Source organism: Pleurodeles waltl, chromosome 6, assembly GCF_031143425.1.
Source record: "Pleurodeles waltl isolate 20211129_DDA chromosome 6, aPleWal1.hap1.20221129, whole genome shotgun sequence".
Taxonomy (NCBI): Eukaryota; Metazoa; Chordata; class Amphibia; order Caudata; family Salamandridae; genus Pleurodeles; species Pleurodeles waltl.
The window spans coordinates 1398180388-1398202882 of NC_090445.1; the positions used below are offsets into that span (position 1 = coordinate 1398180388).

The 22495-nt window shown below is 40.9% G+C and overlaps 1 protein-coding gene across 2 annotated transcripts in view; it reads left to right on the top strand.

Annotated features, from left to right (window-relative positions):
- The first annotated feature begins 1397 nt into the window (after positions 1-1397).
- SLC45A1 (solute carrier family 45 member 1) overlaps positions 1398-22495 on the top strand; it is a 190045-nt gene continuing 168947 nt past the window's right edge. Inside the window, exon 1 of one of the 2 annotated variants that reach the window (XM_069240738.1) lies at positions 1398-1512. The gene's annotated coding sequence lies outside the window, so the exon portion shown is untranslated. The remainder of the gene's footprint in view (positions 1513-22495) is intronic. The other variant, XM_069240737.1, reaches the window with a different exon arrangement.

Genomic DNA, 22495 nt, shown 5'->3' on the forward strand with positions numbered 1-22495 from the left:
GAATAAGAGGGGTCCTGAACTATTGACTTTGTTCAGATCCATGGCAGCTGTTATTGAGCCGAAGCCAGGCTGAACCCAATAAAATATGCTGAATTTGCACTGGTGTAATTTGTCGCCACCTGGACACATTCTACAGTGCCCGCAAGTTGCCTGCTCTCCTTTCTTAGCTGTAAACTGCAGGCATTGAAGGGGCTTGCTCATTTTCACTTCCAGATGGGCCAAAAAAGGCCTGAATTTAAGGGCCACCAGTTCCCCTTTTTCTTCTAGCATCATCCTGGGTGGGAACTGTCTAGAGCCTTATACCCAGATGTCAATGTAATTGAAGGAAACAAGTCAATCAATAAGGGATTTGTAAAGCGCACAGCCGCTCCAAGAGTGTCCCAATGCCACACAAATCGTCATCACTTCACGTGTACTCATGAAAAACGGTTTGGATGCAGGTTTTTGACTTTGTTTAGCAATGGGATTTAAGAGAAATGCATGCATTGTGAGAATGTCAGATGCATCTGTCTGTTTGAGTAATCATTTTTTTATGTAATTTGTTATAGAGCTACTCAACCCTCTATCCCACTATATGATGTCAGAGCGCTTTACATCATACAGAAAAAAAATAGAGAGACTGTATATTATGCAAGTGTGTTAAACAATGCACATGAAATGTCACATTGTGCAATGAGGGTCTCATGGAGTAGCATATCATTCTTACTGGTAGGCACTGCATGTTAAGAGTGCAAGCTCGGAGAAACACAAAGTTGGGATTTAAAAAGTAGTGCAGTGATTGGGGGTGTCTGTGCTTATCAGACTTGCATACTAACCCAAAGAAACCCTTTTTAACAGCCTTAGAATAATGAGAGCTTGAGCTACAAAAACAATATGGTTCTAAACCCATGTCTTTAAGGTTGCACCTTGATGTCAGTTCTCAGCTTACTGTGCCATATTGAAAGGATTGCAATTTATGAACTGCAAGTAAAAAAGCAATACCCAATTAGCTAACTATATAAAATAGAATCTTGCTATGCTATGTCATGCTATGGTATGTCGATTTCTAAGGTACTAATATGACATGGTAATTAAATACTACCAGTTGGTAAATTCGGAAGAGCACTTGAATTCAAACCCATTACTGCTTTAATTAAGAAATGTAAAATCATCACACTGGAATATGATACAGAAAATGTGCACTGCAGAATATGTTAAAACGGTCTACCCCTGAATACTGAATATTTTTCGGGTTACGAGCGTTCGCTGTTGAGTACACATGGGATTACTGGTGGGAACAATAGCCAATAAATATGAGTTCCTTTTGTAGCCAAGGGCAGCTGGAGCAGAAAAGCGAATGGCGGCGTTGCCAAGCTCCGCCCTCCCCGCCCATCCGCTCCTCCTCTCTGAACCACGCCACAAGCATCCTTGGTACCAGGGAGGGAGCATGCAGCAGCGGTGGCCGCCCAGGATGGCCTGCCGCAGATTATCCGTGCACTAAAACACACAGCGATGAACCTCCTGTAAACGCAGGTACCGTAACATCATTTCATTCGGAATTATTTCTTCTCTTCTGAAAAATGGCACCCTCACCCTCCCCTCACTCAGGGGTCCTACCAGGGTGAACCTGTGCTGTACACACAGCGCTGCGGACAGTAGGCGCACCAGCCTCGTAGCACTTAATGGTTGCAGATACTGAATTGTATTTCGCTGTTTAAAATGATGGTTTTTAGCACCCTCGCTGTCAAAATACTTCTAGCGACACTTTAAAGTTAGTAGGTTCATCTTTGAAGGTGCGCTTTATAATGTTATCAATAACATTGTCTCTTAGTGTTATGTGGCACCAAGGAGAATTGAATTCAGACGCGCGACAATATATACTTTGAATCCGGGGATAACGGTTTGTTAAAATTCGCTAAGAATGAAAACGGTTAAAAGCGGGTGTAGGGTCGAAGAAGCAAGAGGGAGCGCGACAGTCCTGACAGGGAGGTGACACGCGTGGCTCGTGGCGCAGATTCTTGCACCACCCACTTTCCGCAAGGCTGAGGTTTGCTACGTGCACCTGAGCGTCAGCGCGGCGTTTAATCCCGTTCCCGTCAATTATGATATGTTGTTTGTTTTTTTTATCTCGCAGCACTCGGAAAAGGCCAGCAATGCAATCATGCATTGAACAGCTAACGTGACAGACGATTAGATGAGTCAGTATGAGGCTTCGGTGGCTCTCTTCCATTAAAAATGCAAAGTAGCCCGTCCAGCTCCAGTCTGGCATGGCGAGGGTGGCTCAGCTGGGATTCCCAGTCCCTTTCCCCATAAAATAATAGCATAACTGAGGAAGCGTGTACCAGCCAGCGGGAGCTGCCCCGGGCGCCATGTACTGCGCTAATTAAGCACTGATTTACTATCGTACTTCTTAAGGCAGATTTGTTCAGTTGTATACATGGTTGTTTGGCTATTTTTCCACAGTATGAACATAATGCATAAGTCATTCGTGGGTCATATAAGGTATTAGCAGAGACTGTTCTGCCTCAGGACAAAAGTAAAGGAACGGCCCGTCTTTCAGGAAGGCTGAAGGGAAAACGGTTTAAACACTGTAAAAGAAATAGATTTTTAGCTTTGGCCTCAACCAACACCTTCCGGCATTTATAAAATTATATTTATAATATACTTATAGTTCAGCCAGCCCTCTTATATCTGGCGTTAGCACAGGCCTTTTGATTTTTCTAACGTTGTACGTATGCTATACATACTCATAGGCGCTTTCAGTAGGCCCTCTTAGTCCATTGTCACTATGGATTCATTCACATTTCCTGCCACCCCCTATAGCACACTGGGTCAGCATATTTTAGCCATTGGCTACTTTCACTGTGAGTGGCTGCTTTATGCCCTTTCACAAGGAGCACACCCACACCCAAAATAGTTCCCTTCTGTGCTAGAGACTTCTACAGAAATGTGTGCTTCTGAGACCATCATATGTATATTTTATTTTAGCATTTTTTTAAATATTAGCAAGGGTCTACTCCCCTCCCCCCACCACAAAGTTCAGTTAAAACCATGAGAAAACAATGTTGTTTACAGTTTTGAATGTGAAATAGGTCCACTTCAGCAGCAGGACATTCACCCTGCCTCAGTTTTTAAGCCTAGATTAGATGAGATTTGGCACTAGTGGTCACTGGTTTCTTTAGAAATAGTAGGACGGGATAGTGATTCTTCTGATCTATGTTGAGGCCACGAGGAACAAATGTCTTCTTTTTTTGAAATTACATTTACAAAGACTGCATTTGCGAATTTTTTATATTTTAGTTGATTATCCACTCTGTTTCTGCTCAGATTTCTACAACCAAAGCAGTGTTGAACTAGAGAGTCTTCTTTCCATTATACAAAACCTGAAATATCCTTTCATTATAAATTAATGAGCCCTAGTCACAAAGGTATTTTGAGCTGTAAGCTTAATCTTACAGCCAGAAATATCTCATTTATGCCTGCCAGTAGTTCAGAAAGAGATTCCAGGTGGACACGAGTGCATTTATTACTGCAGATTTCTCTTTTACAAGTGTGTTTGTGAATCCCACCAAAACAATGGGAAGAGAGTCTTCCACAGCATGGTTTGCCTTGGAACTTTGGTAACACCCACAAATAAGGGCATTCCCAAACACTGATGGATGCTTTTCCATCCTGGAAATAGTTGAAGATTTACTTCATCCAAGGCCTAGAGTAGCTCCACCTTTCAGGAGGGGAAGATTAACTCCCCCCCCCTACATTTAGTAGGGGGGTGGGGTGGGGATAAGGCCTTCTCCATGGAAAAATGATTCCTCATGGAACAACAGAAACATTTGCATTTGTACAGGGGTATCCACTCACTTGAGAAAGGGTTTAGAGGCTTGTACTTTATTGCAAATTAACTGCAAATCTGCGCCTTATCAAGTAAGTTAGTGAGTACACAAGTGGGCAAATTAATTTTCTTGTAGTACTAAACTTCATTGAGCTATTAGAGCATGCTAGCTCACATTAAACAGAAGAAAAATAAACCCAAACCATCCAAATGAGTTACAGTGAATCTGTGAGTATGCAAGGGCTATAGGCTATCACAGCTGCACAGGCAAAGTGAACTTTCAATCACTGGTGCAGGATGTCCCTGGACTACTAGGAATTTGTATTTGTTTACCTACACGACAATATTTTAGCTTAGGGCTACAATAACCCATTAACACACGTTGATAAGTTTGGCATTTCTGGCTTTTTCCGTGTTGCTGTTTTACAGTTATAAGTAACATTTTACTTACAAAATCTGAATAACCTTAAACATTCCATTTCTCAGTACACTCTGTATGTATATGGTACACATTAATTGTAAAGTGCCTGTATTATTAAATGCTAAGGTTCCTGTTTTGATTGATTATGCACGTTAGATGAGGGAGCATGAAAAGCATTCTCTGAAGGAGGAACCTTTTGTAATGGCTTTTTCATTTTTCGGTAACCCACAAAAACATTGAGCTACATGCGTTATCCAGGTAAGAAAGAGTTATCAATAGAAGACCAAGTGTAAGACTAACACCCAACAATAACAAACATTTGACAGCACTCTATATACAGTCTCTGACATATGACAGCTCTGAAAAGCTACACTAAAACATGCTCCCTTGGAGATAATGGTAATGAGAAGTGTATTAGAACATTGGAATGTTGGGGACTCCATTGGAGACAATGGAGTGCTCTGGGCTTTTACTGAAGTCAACATTCCAATGTTCTTTGTTCACAGCTGTGAACAAAGGTCTCACTGACTCTTTATTAGAACATTCTGCCCTCTGGTGGCGGAATGTTATAATAGCCTTATAGCTCTTTGTAGCTGGGCTATACCAGCTATAAAGTCCGACTCCCTCGTTAAAGGCCCTTGCCGTCAGCTCAGACCTTTAACGCTGGAGCAGGCCTTTAATGGCTGGTATAGCCCACTACGATTGGCTCTAAGGCTATATTGGCCCAGGTCTGATAACAAATCATGTGTGAGCTCTCTTTTATGTGATGCTTAATGTGCCCAGAAGTTGGTTACCAAGAGCCCTTCTCTGTTCATTAGTCTTTCCACTACTTGTCAGATGATGTACCCTTTTGTATCTACTAATATCTTTCATCTTTCTATTGTCCATCTACTTACTAGGACTAAGTATACCGGACAAGTACCCCACCACTTCTTAAAGAGTCTAGAGGGCAGTTGGAGGGGGAAGTTGCGCCAAAACCACTCTAATCAAAGAAATAAACCCATAACAATTGAAGTATAGCTCGTTCATCCCATAGAATTAACTAGTCAGTGTGAAGAATGTCTTATCTTCCTGCACCATCTTGAAATTTCACACATAGCATTGCCTTAATATTTTGGTACCATGGCTTACCACAGATGATGTTGTCTTTTGTAAATGGACTTGTTCCTATATGGCTGCAACCATCTTCAGGCGCATGGAGAAGAATTGATGTGCCAAGTGGGAATCAGTAGTTCTGCAACTGTTATAGAATGATGATGTGACTTCAATCTATGCCTGCCCTGTACCCTAGGTGTATGATGTCTTGCAAAAATAAGTCATCAGCAAGACACTTTGCCTATAAGTGAAAGCTTAATCTGTTGCAACACTGCATGAGTCCTCAGCCATGTGTAAGTAATATCTGGAGTGGGATGAACTGATCTTGTGTTAAATGACCAGTGTACCTCTAAAAGTCCCTACCATATTGTCAGGAACGAGGAGCCCTGATGTTACCTGAGACCTTAGCCAGACCTGAGAAGGAAGCACCTCAGTGTAAGAACCATTCAGGTTTTGGTATCAATGTCGACTGCAAACTGTCCTGTTAATGAAAACTGGAACTTGCAAAAGCTCACGACCCCAAATGTCCCCTGGCAAAGTGACTGACTGAGCTGGAGGCATTTAGTCCAATGCTATCTTCAGTTTTCATCATAACAGGGAAAAATTGGTGAGTATAATCTAGAGCAGTGGTTCCCAACCTGTGGGCCGGGGACCCCTGGGGGTCCACAAAGACTCCTCAGGGGGTCCGCGACTGCTTAGATAATGTAATAATATTAGGTTCCAACTATCAGTAATGACTCAGTGGGGGTCCCCGGATTCCAATAATGATTCCACGGGGGTCCCCGGGCTCCAGTATTGATAAAATGGGGGTCCACAGAAGTCAAAAGGTTGGGAACCACTGATCTAGAGAGCTTTTTAGAAAAGGCTGTAGTTTGACTTTAAGGCATTTGCAGAGAAAATGAGCCTATTAAGGTGAGCCTCGTGTATAAAGTGCTCAGCACTAGTAATCTCTGTTAATGCAACTGGCTGCAGAAAAAAAGCTGAAACAAAAGGAACTCACACAAAACGATGGTGATGAGAGGTATCTTACCATGAACGTTTAATGGGCGCCAAAGCATTGTTCTATTGGGTACAAGCTTCCAAGCTGCTGGAGAGTTAGTAATATTATGTAAAAGGATATGCTAGATAATCATGAAGTGTATGTTTATTATTGTAGACTTCTCATCTCCTTGGTTTATTGACTAGTAATTCATTTCTTTGAACTGTTTCTGTCTCCCAAGGGCATCACAAATTGAAAAGAGGCCTGTGCAAAATTTAGAAAGTGACTTTTTTTGGAAAGTAGTTATATTTTTTTCTCTTTTACCTTTATCTTTCACCTAAAGGATTAGCTAAGGATCCCGGAATTATACTAATTCACAGATGTTTTTTTTGCGCCCATAAATTGAAGTCAGACGCATAAATACTGCACTTTGAGAACTTAGATTCCGAATCTTGATTCACAGAGTCAGACTTGGTGGCATCTTAAAATCGCACAGATTACTTACTCAAAGGCCAAATGCCGCTGGGATGGATGAGTTGTACCTCTCGCAAAGAGTTATGGTTAGAAGTGGGTTTGTGGGCGTTTTAGGGAAGGGCACCCTGTAAAAATAAGTGAGCACGGGCACTGTGTATTTTCGCACATTTTATACGGGTTTTTTCCCACCTGCTAAATTCAAACACTGGAGATTATGCAGTGAAATTTACAAGTGGCATAGATTACCTACAGTATTTCAGTGATTCCCTTTGAATTTCTAAATTGTTGAAAATGTGCTCCAGGTGTATAAATAATGCCACAGACGAGCATTTCTGACATTTCTAGGTACACCGTAATAAATAAGACCAAAATAATTGTTAATTTATATTGATATTCACCCTGAAATTGTTGGGCATTCGATCTGGGGATTCTTTGGAACGGCACCTGTCTAGTGTCCGCCATGCATTTATCAGTTTGACAAATTTTTAAATTACAGATGAAACACTTGGGTGCATGGTGGACAAGTTTTTTTTCACAATAATGAAAAGTGTGCCAAGCGTCTGACTAAGTTCCTTACCTTGCTGACAAGGCCACTGTAAACCACGGTTCTGAGGGTGCAGCATTTACTATAAAAACATGGATTTGGTGCACTTGCTGGCTAATGCACCATGTGATGACTTATTTCAGATTTTAGCAAAAACAAAAGTTTATAATTCAAACGGTTTGGAATTTATTATATTTTTGAACACGTGGAGACACACCAGACTGGACACTTTACAAAAGGTAACTCGTTCCCTTTTACCTACCAATTTCTGTAGTCAGACACTAAAGGTTAGGACATTTTAGTTCAAACATAGGGGGTTATTACAACTTTGGAGGAGGTGTTAATGCGTCCCAAAAGTGACGGTAAAGTGACGGATATACCACCAGCCGTATTACGAGTCCATTATATCCTATGAGACTCGTAAAACGGCTGGTGGTATATCCGTCACATTTGGGACGGAATAACACCTCCTCCAAAGTTGTAATAACCCCCATAGTGTTAAAATGTAAAAAAAAGTGTCACACTACTGCCACAAAATGTGCTACCTAACGTTGTATAACTTGACATTTTGCTGTTGGATCTTTTGTTCATCCGTGCCGCATAACTGGTTCCCCCACTGTTGCACAATTACGGTATTCCTTCGTATATGTTCCTAATAACCGTTCACATACATAAGGCACTACCGTCACACTTTGTACCCGTGGTGAAACACATCTTAGAGTAGCCATATTGCCTTACAGGGGCTTGATTTAGAGCTGGATTTTAATCGAACATTCTGGGCTTTCTGTCGGAGCTACTACAAAATCGTGGAATTTCCTACACCAGATTACCAACAAGGAGAAGGAAATTACTTTTGTTGATTTATCTTCAGTGTGAGCATTTCCTTAAGAAATAGAAAAATTACTAGCTTAGTCTAAAGCAAGCTTTAGTACTTTCCGGCTTTCCCAATCCAGTTAACTACCCAAAGCTAAGCATTTGCATACTCCTTTCGCCCAGTACAAATGGATGTTGTTTACATTCTCCAGTTCTCCAGTCGAAAGCTGATAATGGTCTATATATATATATATATGTGTGTGTGTGTGTGTACATATATATATATATATAAGTGTGTGTGTACACATATATATATATATATATATATATATATATATATATATATATATATATATATATATATAGATAGATTTCTTTTTTTTTTGTTTGCTAACAACTTTGGCGCTGTTTGGAATCTTCACAAACATTTCTAAAAAAAAAAGCGCTCTTTTTTCTTTTTTTGTTTGGCACTTTCCTGGAAAGTTCTGGGTGATCTGTCAGACAGGGACTGAGAAAAACGTGGGGTTCCAAAAATGCGAAATCTTCATGCATTTTCCATAGACTTTTTTGGAACGCGATATTGCAGGAAGCTACATCTTGGTCCAAGGAGTGTACTTATTGTGATTTGGTATGAATCTGTTATGTCGTTTTTGAGAAATTAAGGTTAAAAATATTTGTGTATCTAGTCGGTATAACGTGGCACATGGCAATGACAACACACAATATTATTGGCTGATGATAGCCCTTAGAAAATTAAAAGTCTGCCATGTTGTTTTCACCACACTTTCTATGTGTTCTGGATTTTTATGGGAAATCTAGCTCAATACTGATTTTAGAATAGATAAAAACAAATAAGGAACTGTACATAACTCTGAAGAGTTAGGAAAAAAGTACTGCATTGTTTTGTATATTTTAACTTAAATATGGTTTACGAGTACCACAGCACTTCCTCAAAACAATCTAGGATGTACCGTGGTACCTATGAAAATCAAATAAATAAATAAAACAAATAACACTCTACCACATGCCGCTCCAGGTTATTTTATGACACACCACTCCACTCTGCGCCACTCCACTCTGCACTACGTCACTCTCTGAAACTCCACTCTACGCTAGGACATGCCACTTCACTCTTTCCTTCTCCACTCGATTCAATTTCATTTCACGCCAGCCCAGCCTATGCTATGAGACTCTACATCACTCCACTCTATGCCATTCCACTCTACACAACTCCATTTCACATCACTCCACTCTACGTTACAATACTGTACACCAAACACACAACACTGTATGACACTACACTGTATGCCACTCCACTCTATGCCACTTCACTGTACTCCACTCTACAGCACTCTTCAACAGTCTACACCTCTCTACTCTACCACACTGTAATCCACTCCATAACACTCTACTCCACTCTATGGCACTCTAGGACACTCTACTGCACTGTGTGCAAATCTGTGACACTCTACGACATTCGACCCTTCTACTGTCTCCAATCTATACCACAATACTCCACTCAACTACACTCTACTCCACTCTGCGCCACTCCACTCTACTCTACGACACACCTCTGCACTCTACAAAAATCAATTTCACTCTATGCCCCTCTACTCCACTTTCCACCAACACTCTACCAACACGCCTCTCCAGACCAAAACATACCATTCCACTCTATGACACTTTACTCCATTCTACACTACATCACTCCACTTGACTTCACTACATGCCCCTCTACTCTACAACACATCTTTCCATTCTGTGACATGCCACTCCACTCTGAAACTTTACTCAAATATATGCTACACCACTTCACTCTACTGCAATGTACAACACTTAATTCCATTCAATACCACTCTTCAACACTAAACTTTACACCATTCCACTCTATAACATTACTCCACTCTATGCCACTCCACTCTACAACACTTCACCTGACTGTATGTCACTCTAGTCTATGCAGCTGCACTGTACACCATCCCATTCTACAGGCCATGTCAGTGTACCCCATGCCACTCTACGCCATAACACTCTAGGCCATAGCACTGTACAACATGACATTGTACTACACTTCACTGTACGCTACTCTACTCTATGCCCCTCCACTCTACTCCATTGTACAATACTCCACTCTATTCTATGAAACATCAATGCACTCTACGACACACCCCACTCCATGGTACAACTCTCCACTATGCTCTTCCACACTCCACACCAGTCCACTGTACAACATGCCACTCCTCTCTGTGACACACCACTCTACTCTACAACATACCACTCCACTCTATGACATGCCACTCCTCACTCCACTTGAAGCCCCTCCACTCTAAGCCACTCTATGACATGCCAGTCCAATTCACACCACTCCATTCTACTTAATGACATACCACCCCACTATACACCACTCCACTGTGAACCACTCCACTCTGTGCTTCTTCACTGTACTCCATGACACTTTATGCCACAACAGACTACGCCAAAACAGTCAACAACACAACACTCTACAACACTCCACTCTAGTGCTCCACACTACTCCACTTTACTACACACCAGTCTATGACACTTCATTCTACTACACTGTACTCTACAACACTCTCCTCCACTGAACTCTACAACACTCCACTCTGCTCCACTTTACTCCACTCTACCCACTCTATGACACTCCACTCTATGACCCGCCACTCTACAACTCTCCACTGAATGCCACTAGACTCTACGACTCTTGCCTCTGCTCTTTGCCACTCCACTCTACAACACTCTAATCCACTGTGTATTCCACTTTATGACACTCTACTCGGTGGCACTCCATTCGTCAGTAATATAACATAATAGTAGCTATAACTCACACCTTCTTCACACATAACCAATACCCCTCCATATCACATTGCTTGTAGCACGTTAAATTACACCATTCATAACAAGACTCATGACATCTCAAGTGACATCATTTAAGAGAACACTGTGCATGGTAGAAATGTGAGCTATGGTTAATGCAGTCTGCCCAATGAGTTTACAATACTTTTTACAGAGGTTTACAAATTATAATTTTTTTTTGGCCAGGGCGTAAATTATAACTTTAAATTCCAACTATAACTAGAAGACAGAAAGTGGCAAGATTTAGATAAGGAGTGTCTGGTGATAGATTAAAGAGGCATCAGGTGTAATGAATCGAGTACATAATTGGTACTTGGCACCACAACATTCAGTAGTGCTAGCTTGTGAATAAAACTTTGGGCCCTGGTCTTATTCTTTTACAAATTAAGTACTGACCACGAGACCTGTGTTTCACTTTTTGGGGAAATATCAAGGTGTTCTGTAGAATCCCCTGGAATCTAACCATTCCGTTTTTGCTGGAAATATAACCTATTTATGTACATACTACATATGTATTTTTTGGCCAGAGAGAAGACCTCATGCATTTTAATTTTTATTTGGTTTTCTAAAGGGTTGTTAATTCAAGTTGGAATACAGCACCGCTCTTTTTGTGAGGATGTTGAGATGGAATTATGAAAGGGAGTGGTTTACACATGAGCGGGCATCTCGAGAAAACCTGTGACTAGGGAAAGAAAAACTATTTGGCCTTTCATTCTAGATGTGTATAATGGATTACTCCTTTTGTGCAGAAATGTGTGTGCTCCCTGTATCTTGCATATAAAAATCCCTGCATGGAGGACTTGAACATGTATTCTTCAATGGACAATAAAAATAGCACATTTCAGTTGAATAAGGCATTTCGGGCCAGATGTATTATGGATTTTCACACAAATGCATTTTGGTATGTATGAATTCCACTTAGTGACTCGGTAACTTGTTACCGAATCGCAAATTGGAATTGTGACTACATACCCATTCGGTATTAGGAAGGGGCATGTCAAGGGCGTCCATTCCTAATACCGAATCGCAGCTGTATGTAGGAATGTTTTGTGACCGAAATGCGGTTGCAAAACATTTGCATTTTACCCCTTAATTTAGGTAAGTGGTAACCCATTTGCAAACGGGAAGGGGTCCCTAAGGGACCCCTTCCCCTTTGTGAATGCATGCAAAAACATTTTTCAAGGGCATGCAGTGGTTCTACGGACCACTGCCTACTCTTACAAAATGGAAAGAAAACATTTCATTTTTCATTTTTAAACGCATCCTGTTTTCCTTTATGGAAAACGGGCAGCATTTAAAAAAAAAGAAAGATTGCTTTGTTTAAAAGCAATCACGGACATGGTGGTCTGCTGAGCCCAGCAGGCCACAATCCCTGTGACTATGGCCATTCATAATGGGTCACAAATTGCGACCTACCTCATGAATATTAATGAGGTAGGTCGACTTCCGAGCCATTGGGAATCACTAAATGAAACTCCTGGAGTTTCATACATTCAAATGGCGATTACGCAATTGTGACTTGCAGATAATCGCAATTAGGTAATCGCTGTTTGGATAAATGATACATCTGACCCTTAGTGCGCTATGAAGTGGCAAGGGTTCCAGCAAACACTATTAAACGCAACTATGCTTAGCATTATGTATTGACCAAGTACAGCATCTGGTGCGTTTCAGGCACCTAGTTATCATTTCTGCCTCCAGAGCTCTGGGTTGTCCATAAGCTGGACGCTGAAACGTTCAGTTTACCTTTCACAAAGCCTTCCTTTCTCTTAGATTCTTACATAAATAGTTCAGACATCAGTGTGCATGCCTGCCATTTTATAAAAGATTTTCTAGCCCTTTATTATTTAAGGCGTTCTCCTGGCTTTTGCTTTAAGTACCAAGGCATTTAAAAGCCTTTCTGATGTCATGCCAATAATTTGCACTGGCTGTCTGGATAAAGATGCTAATGATCAGTGTAGCAGTGACTCTTGGATGCCAGGGCCTGTTGGCTCTCTCTGCGGTGAAATGGGTGTCGGCCAAAGTAATGGTGCCTCTGTGGCGCTTGTTCTTAGGAATTAAGTACATTTTGTCAAGTGTGCAGCAGTGGATATTTGGGTAAGTCGACTTCTTCAACCAGGATAAGCTTTGGAGAACTCATGATAGGCTCACTGTGTGGTCCCAGAGGATAAATCCTCTAGAGAAATGCGTTATTTTAATAAGGAATGTAGTAGCTGAGGATATGTATACTGTACAGTGAATCCGTTTGTTCTGCAGACCCATAATGCCCACACTCCAGGTACGGAGCACGTAGAGCAAGTAGATTGTAAGGACATCCCTAGCAGGCGTGCAGGTAACGTGTTTTTCCAGTATTAAGACTACCACTGGCCAACAGCGCTACGATGGGAGTGGGAAGTGTACAACCAGTTTAAACTGCAAATACTTACATTCAGGAAAAAATAGTGATATTTATATGAAAATGACGAAAAAAGCAGAGAAATCGCATCTGTAAAAATCCATTGATGTAAAGAAGTGACCACTCCAAAAATATTCCTATACTACAAACACAAAAATATGTGCATGCATGTTTGGGAAAATACACAGCTCACCATCATAAATGATGATGGGGCTACTATACTAACAGTGTGTGTAACTGTTTGATGATTCATTTGAGCATCCCTTTGTTGCCTAGGTAGATGCAGCATAAATTGATGCAGCTACATAATTTGCAGCTGTCTAGATGTGTAGAGCCAATAGGTGTGTAGTCTTCTTTGAGGCAAGGTGAGAGCGCGATTTAACAAGGATCATCTAACTAAACAATAGCTGACAATCCAGTGACCAATGTGCCTGTGGATAAAATGCCATACAACAGCACTTTAAACATCACAGTAACATCAACAAGGCTGAAATCCAGTTATTGTATCTTGTGGCTACATCAAGCTCAATTAATTACACATCTCAGGAGTAATAAGCATGACTAACAAGGAAATAGAAAACATGGAGGAAAAATTAGAAGTCACACAGCAAGCAGTTACAGAGGCATCAATTACTGCAGAAGAACCAAGGGGGATCTAGCTTCAGCCTCCAGGAGTCCAACTCTCTCTCTAAATGTATCCCAACACTAATATTAATCCATGTGGCTCTCATGCCCCTTTTTCTCTGACTGGAATTCGTTCAAGGGCAGAAACAAAACAAGCAATAAATAGGCCAATATACTTGGCCCAAGCCTGACTTCTCCTCATCAACCATTAATGGGTGAAATAAAGAATATGGAAGGAACGCCAAAAGCAGTCCTAAAAGAGATAATGAAGCAACTGGAACAGCTTAAAATTGTAATAGTGAATGTCTTAGACTTGATACAAAATCCACATAATTATCTCTGCTCATTGTCCCAGAAGAGTGCAGAAACTTCTATTGAATTAGAAGGACATATGGCCAATAGAGGGCTTACCAAAGTGTGTAACAAAATTCCCTCACTGCCAAACTCATGTAACAACCTGGGCCCTACACTGGAAGCAGATCAAATTACAGGGTACACACCTTACAGGCCCAGTGCAATTAGATATAGCAAGAACTCCAGAGCAATCTCTGACAAAATATCTAGGGGGCAGCATACCGTTAGGAGCAAAAACCAGCCCTTTTACCATGGATGCTATCCACTTCCCACCAGAATCTACACCCTATATTGTGATTTTAACAAATGTCCCATTTTTAATCTTACACAAAAGGAATGTAGGGGTTACAATAAAAATAAGCTGCAAACTGGTTAGCACAAAGGATCTCTACAGTGAATGCCCTCTGTGTGGTAATTCTGATGGCTAGAAGAGCTAAATGAATAGGACCCACAAGGAAGTCAATGGAATGAGACTCCATAATTTTGAATTGTAGGCATCCATCTATGGTGGAACACATCCTCTCAGGTCTTCAACATCTAAATCAAGGGAGTGGAATTAAAGTTGACCCCCTAGGTTTTTTTCTACACACCAGATTATTTTCTGCCAAATATAAGGTAATTTGATTCCAAACCTCTGAGATCCAAGATGACTCCAACTCCTTTGTTGCCAGTGTATAACCAATTTGTCCCTCAATCATCACTGGATCAAAATGATTGCCTTATTCAAACTAATAGGTCTATTCCTACAGTTGGCCCAGGGTCTGCAATAGACTATCAAAGTAAAACTACTAAAGCCACTCATTTGAGCGAGGGGGTAAATGCACCTTCCAACCATGCAAGGGCTTATTGGAACTATCGCTAGTATCTTGGAATGTTGCCGGTTTGCCTAATAAACTTCTTGTTGATGATTCGGCTAACTTAGTAAGGAGTGCACAGAAAAAGAACAGGTGTCAGAGCACTCATGATATTCCTAATTAGGAGTTATTGATGTATCCAGTCTTCTTAGTCAATCAATCACCGACTCATGTTCATCTCAGAGTCCAGATTTTATTCTCAATGTATGGAACTCTCCATAAGTATAGTACAGTACAGCCAACACGTGTTTCATCCCATGAGAAGTTAATCTCTTAAGGACTTCATCAGGGCTTAAGTTCTATGTTGCATCCAAAATAAAGTTGCACCGAGGTAAATTCCATATCAATGTGTGCGCGAGGGTGACTGCCTGCCTTGGGATGGACGCAGGGCTGTTGTTAGCCTTCTGCCAAAGGAGACAGTGCTACTGAGCTCAGACAGAAACCCAAATATTTTAGCAATTAATTACTATGACAATATATTTGAGGCTTCAAGGGTGAAGGTAATAGAAATCTTGAAAGATGAATTAGGGATTTTTCTCAGGGATAAAGTGAAGGATGTGTTTATAGAATGGGCTGGTAATTTTAATCTCACAAAATGTTCTCTTGTCTTAAAAGAGAGATGTGGCCTCCGAGATACACAGGATGAAGATATTGCCCATTTTAAACATTGTTTGTGTGGTTCTAATTTAAATAAACTAATGTTTAAATATAATATTCACTTTAGAGTCTTAAATCATGCTGGTGATGCCAATAATCCCCGTATTGTTATTGGGAGAAGAGGTCAGAGTAACAAGTGGGCGAAAATTGTGTCAGTGATCATAATCCACTAATCTGAACTTCCCAATTAAAACTACCACCAACTAAATGTGAGGATAAAGTAATAAACACACATCAAACAGGAAGAAACACTATTAGATTAAAATGGTCAGGAGTAGATCCTGCTGATTTCACTTTAGGGATAATAAAAGGAAATAAGGGCCACATCATTACTAGCCTTGATGAAGTAGTAGATAATGAGTTCATTATTGGGGCCAATATTTTAATTTCTAAATCAATTAGTCAACGGCTAACCACAGAATTCAGGGGGAAAAAACAGGGACCAAAAGGGTGGTTTAATCATAATTGCACAAAGGGACGAAGAGACCTAATTATATTGCTTTATGCATATCAACGAGACATGCTGCAATTCATAACAATAGAATTCATTATAAATTGCTCTAAAAGAATGGGAAAAAGTTACAAGAGAAAGCCTGGGCAGATTTATTACAGGGTGCACAAACAAGGGTTAATATAGTATTCTGGAAAACTATAAATGCCCCCCCTTACAGGGATAGCTCTGCACCTAAGTTAGACAGCTCAGTAATGGAAGAGACCTGAGTGGATCACTTTCTCCTCTCAATCTTTACATCACTTCCAAATATAGACAAGATGAGGTGATGCTTGTGAACCTTTCCCATATTCATATTGTATTTACCTTAGAGGAGGTTTGTAGAGCTCTAGTGAGATGCCCACGGGGCTAAGCACCAGAACCCAATGTTTTCAGTAGACATCATAAATATCTCCCTGATCTTTGACTACCCCAGCTTCTTAAGGTCTGCAATACAATGGGGTTGGGTATTATTCTTTCCTCCTGGACAGAATCTTTAATGATTCCAATCCACAAAAGGGCTCTAGAAATGATCCTAAATGCTACAGAGTCATATCTTTGCAGGTCTCCTCAGCTTCAGCCAATTATTAGTAAGGGTCCTTCTTGGAAGATTGGATTAATGGGCAGAGGATAACAATATATTGTTGAGTGTGTAATATGGTTTCAGAAGAGGGTTGGGGACATAGAACAATGCCTCAATTTAGATCTCTTGGATGGAAAGTATACCAAGACAAAGGCAGGAAATCTTTACATGTGTGCATTTGACACAGTTAATTGTAATATGTTATAGAAATGCATCACAACTTTGGGCTCCTCAAAAGACATAGTCACATTGCTTGCGTGTTTGTATAGCAGCTTGTCAGCGAAGGTATGATATGGACCACAGAGAGAGTTAGCTAGACTATTCTGGATATAAAGAGGAATACGACAGTGGTTTGTCTTAACACATTTCATGTTCTCAATCCATATTAATGGGATAGAACACAAATTACACCAACTCAGCATCAATACCCCCTGAGTAGGCCCACGTTCCTTTCTGATCCTCTTATATGGTGATGATGCAGTCCTCTTGGCCTTAACTCCATCAAGTCTACAGGGTCTTAGTCACTCATTTGTCAATTTTATTGAAAACATTGACCTAAAAATAAATCAGCTGAAAACCTTCACTATGTCATGTGAAAGAAGAAAACGAAAGACCCATCCATTTTATATCAAGGGAGCTAAGATCTTTAGTTCAAAGCAATTTTGCTACTTAGGACTGTGTTTTTCTGAAGTTGGAGGATGGAAGCCACACAGAGAGCTATCAATATGCTGAGGAATACTGAGGGGATTTTTAGATACACTACCAAATTTGGGGCTAAACCGATTAGAGAAATGTTAACTCTTTATAATGGTAAAAGGAAAAAGGATTGCAGCAGTGACTTATGGCGTAGGAGTCTGGGGTGTGGGAGACCATCAAGCTGCACAGAGCCAGGAGAACACGTTTGATAGAAGGTTATTGGCAGTTCCCTATTCAGCCACTTAAACTATTATTCGTATGGCGCTGGCTCTTCATCGCATTATGGGTATCACAGAGGTCGAACCGCTGTTACGATGTCATTAGGTCTGCTCAAAATCAAAGACGCAACTCACTCGATTAATACTTAGAGATTGTCTAGTTCTGGACCAGGACCAGAAATACCATGGTTAGCTTGTATCAGGAATAATTTAAAACCCCTTGATGCCGAGGATAGGAGACTGTGGGAGATTCCAGAGAATGTTGTACAATTTTCAAAAATGTTTTTTTAACAGTGCGCCATGGACATGGGCTCCTGGTAAAGTAAAGGAGAAATGTGATTAAATGTACTGTAGACAATTATATATTGCATTTTAGACATATGTTATTACAAGATTATATTAGATCAGTCCCCAATGTCCATCATAGGTGAATTTTAACTAGACTTCGTTTTCTAAAAATCCACCAGATGGTCGCTTTCCCGAATGGGAAAACCTGGGTCTCCTGTGATGTTAAATGCCCATGTAATGAATCCAAACAATCAATACTGCTCTTAACTCTCTTTTGTAGATTGTATCTTGGTTTCAGGAAAGGATGTCTTAAACCATTGTTTTTAAGATAACAGCTGTTTCACTATCAGGAGGTGTTCCACATTTTAATGGACATGGAGGACCTCAGGGTTTGTCAAGCCTTAGCTAACTACTTTGTTAATGTAATATCTCTAGGTCTGATTTAGGGTTTGATCCTCACTAGTAAGATACTTGTTCAGTCATGCTTTAAACGCAAGAATTAATATATAAGAATTCAGGAGAACCTTTTAATATATGTACATCCTTTTACATATGAAATCTGTTTATTTTTGACTGTCTTATGGCTTTATGATATATTTTTGTCAATCTATTTTTAAGGTGATATTGAGCTTTTTAAGATTTTTAACTCATGTATAAGAATGTATAATTATTGTGCTCTTTCACAGTTTATATATGAACCGAATGAAGAATTTTGAATAGTATTCATTTTTATTATTGAGATTTGTCTATAGTGCTATTTAATAGTTTTCAATAGTGCTCTATCACTGGGGAGGTTACATCCAGAGGAGGGACAGATCAACAAATTACATGTGAAGAGTAGAACCAAAACTGTATAATAGAAGGGGTCAATATTGAGGACAACTACAGATGTTGCAATTATATTCTGAAAAGATGAGTTTTTAATTGTTTTCTCAAAAACGTAAGGCTGGTATTTACTTTTAAAATGCGTTGTAATGAGTTCTAGAATGTGGTAGTGACACCTGAGAATTAATGATGCTGAACATTTTATGTTCTCTAATAGGGCATTCCAGGACTGGTGTACTAGAACTGCTCATATCTCTTATACAAGCAAAGATTTTGAGCATGTCATGGAGGTGTGGTGGATTTTTAAGATGTATCACTTTGTACTTAAAGTGCACAAAAAAGTGATGGGTGGGATATTTAAATTAACTTCAGCTGCTGGTATTTACTCGGACCGTATCCTAGTCCGGATTGTAGCCCAGCAATAGCATGCTACAGATTTATAGGGAGTGTTGCAGGTCTCACCTACTGGGGGGCAGGCGACTGAAGGATGCTACGAGGTTGAGGTTTTGTGCATGCCCACTCCCACAACGGTCTTCTGGCTACCAATCAAAGGTAAAGGAACAATGTGCCCTTGAGCAGATACTCTTACTCTGCCTTCTGACTTACTGACATAGGGCCTGATTCTAACTTTGGAGGACGGTGTTAAACCGTCCCAAAAGTGGCGGATATACCACCTACCGTATTACGAGTCCATTATATCCTATGGAACTCGTAATACGGTAGGTGGTATATCCGCCACTTTTGGGACGGTTTAACACCGTCCTCCAAAGTTAGAATCAGGCCCATAGTGTGATTCTGTTCACCCCATTCCCCTGCTGAAGGTATCCATCACAGACTAGTGGTTAATTTGCAAATGAGTGCTAGGGTCCAAAGCTTTTTTCAGGAGCATGCGACTGGCACAATCAAAGGTCAGGGAGTTGAATATCATGGCTATGTAATCTTGATTACAACTCATGCTTCTATAATCCACCATCTCACTGACTGTTTATCTCACTTTTGAGGTTCCTTTTCATCCCTGTTTTCTTCATTGTCATTTTTTTCTGTAATTCTCTTCCTCCTTCTTCCCCCTTTTGTGTTTTTATTTCTCTTGCTATGGACCAAAGTCTGCTGAGGATAAATAAGTGCCAGCTTGCAAAAATGAGAGCTAGTAGGTCCCACCACATACACTGGCTCTAAATAGGCATTGTCACAGACCACAGTAGTGGACGTAATATTCACCTTCTCACGCAACCCACAGTAATAACTGCAATCATTCTCCTCTCTTCCATTTGGCAACCTCTCTGTGGTCTGGCATTCTCAGTCACTGAACTCTCAGGGGGTCTCTGTCCAAAGTTGTCTACCCTGTCATTTAGACATTTTCTCTAACTCATTTCCCATTCTTTCTCATCAATTTCTCTTCTCTTTTGTTTTAACTGATAGTCTTCTTAAGTCATACATTTTAGGACTACTCAGTATAGCCCACCATATTCGTATTGGTGTCCAGCACTGGAGTCTTTCCCGGTGGAATCCACAATGTATGGTAATTCTTATTATCCAGCAATCAGGTCTCTTTTAGAGCCCCTAGAGCGAAGCAATAGACAAGTCGTGTTCATATAATTTGCTAACTGCAAAAAACACTTTAGTTATGACTACAGTGATAGCCAGGCGTGTCTAGTACAACCGTCTGTATATTAAAGTCTTTTCTGGGCTCTTTTTCATACCCATTGGGTCAGCCTCCTGTTGTTCTTTTCTGTCCAGTGGAGGTATTATTTTTCCACTCTTGCTTTTTTCCTGACGTTGACACATTATTTGACATAATATCAAAATAAAAACTTACTAGTTTAGCTACTTACTATATTTCTGTTTATTTCTTTGGCCTTTAAGGTCTGGTGATACGGTGCTGTAGCTGTTTGTCAGAGACTTTTTAGTGAATGGAAAGCAAGATACAGAGGGAGGTAGGTTGATTCATGCCCTTTCAGCCATTACCTGATGGAGTCTTCATTCACAGTTTATATTGGCCAGCGGGATAAAATACCTAGAGAGGAAGAATGGGTCATCTTCTTTAGCCACTCATCTGGTGGACGAGTAGTGGGAGTGTCAATAATAATGGCTGATGGCATTTGCCGCTTTGCTGTCTGAGTGTGCCAAAGAGGCACAAACCTTGGCATGCAAAGGATTCGACCACGTTATTGGCTATAGTCGTGGAGCAGGGGGCAGAGAGATATTGACCGCCGAGCACGGCATCACCACCCCCCCCCTGCTCTCCCTCCCCCTCCCCCCCCCCCAAACTCCATCAGAATGCAATCTGGACCCAGCAACTAAACAGAGGGGTTGCAAAACGGAAGATCTGGCATTTTTCTTAGGTCAACCCTGGTTGACATCCGGTGACATTCTGAGAGTCCCCCAGAGAGGTTACCTTCGTTCTGCTAGGGAGAAAGGATGTAATTGTCCAGCACACTCGACATGGAAAACCAGCCACTATATATAATATGCCTAACTCTTGTTCATGGCGACGATGGTACCACTACCAGCAATCTCGGGTTTGTTAGCTGCACAATGACTTTTCCACTGGTTCACCACTACTAGAACACGGCAGCTGCCGAGGTGGGTAGTGCATTATTATCATGCTTGTTCTCCTTCTGCCTGCCCCCTATATGTCATGGAATACTCAGTAAATGTCCTGACGCGATTTTGCTGCTCATTGTGTATTGTTTCCCACTACACATAACTCCTCCAGTCTGATATGCATTCTCCTCTCTATTTCAACATCACCCTTCCCCCTCCCTCTGCCCAATCACAAATCACTCCCCCTTCTACCCATCTATTTATGAATCCAACCTGAATAATTATCACATTCACCTAGTCCCCCATCCAGATAAGCACACAAAACTATCAATGAAGAAGTATTTTTATTTAAATGCTAGATGTGTTGGCTTCGCCAGTGCTTATTTACATTGATAGACCACCAGTGTGGTGTTTACGAACTGTGCAAGTACCTGGAGGATGAGACACAGTAGATGTAAAAGTAGGTGCAGGTTATGAGTGGGAAATGCGGGGTGAGAAATGGTAGGTTGTGCAGGTTATGAAGAGTTGGGAAAGTAAGTTCTTCCACAGGGGGTAGTTGGGTACAAGTAAGGCTTGGTGCCACAGTGTATTTACATAGTTTTTGAATTTTGCAATATAAGCAATGATATAAGAAGGCTACGCGTGCCTCTGTGCAGGCAGGAGCATGCCTGCGTGCTAGAGAGTTGTGTCCTCAGAGGACCATTCTGAAGATGTTTTCAGTAGGTCAGGGTAAATCATGTTTCAGTATAGTTGAAGTCGACAGCAGTTTGTCAGAAACAAGGACGGGACAAGATAGCAGCTTCACCAATTAACTGTTTATAGGGAAGGTGTAACTAATCTGGGCCTGTAGCTTGTAAACAGCTGACTGAGAGTGTTGGCGAATTGTGGTGGCAGGTGAACTACAGAGCGTGGAGTGATACCTGAGGATACAGTGCCACTAGGGAGCTTCCGTCCACAGT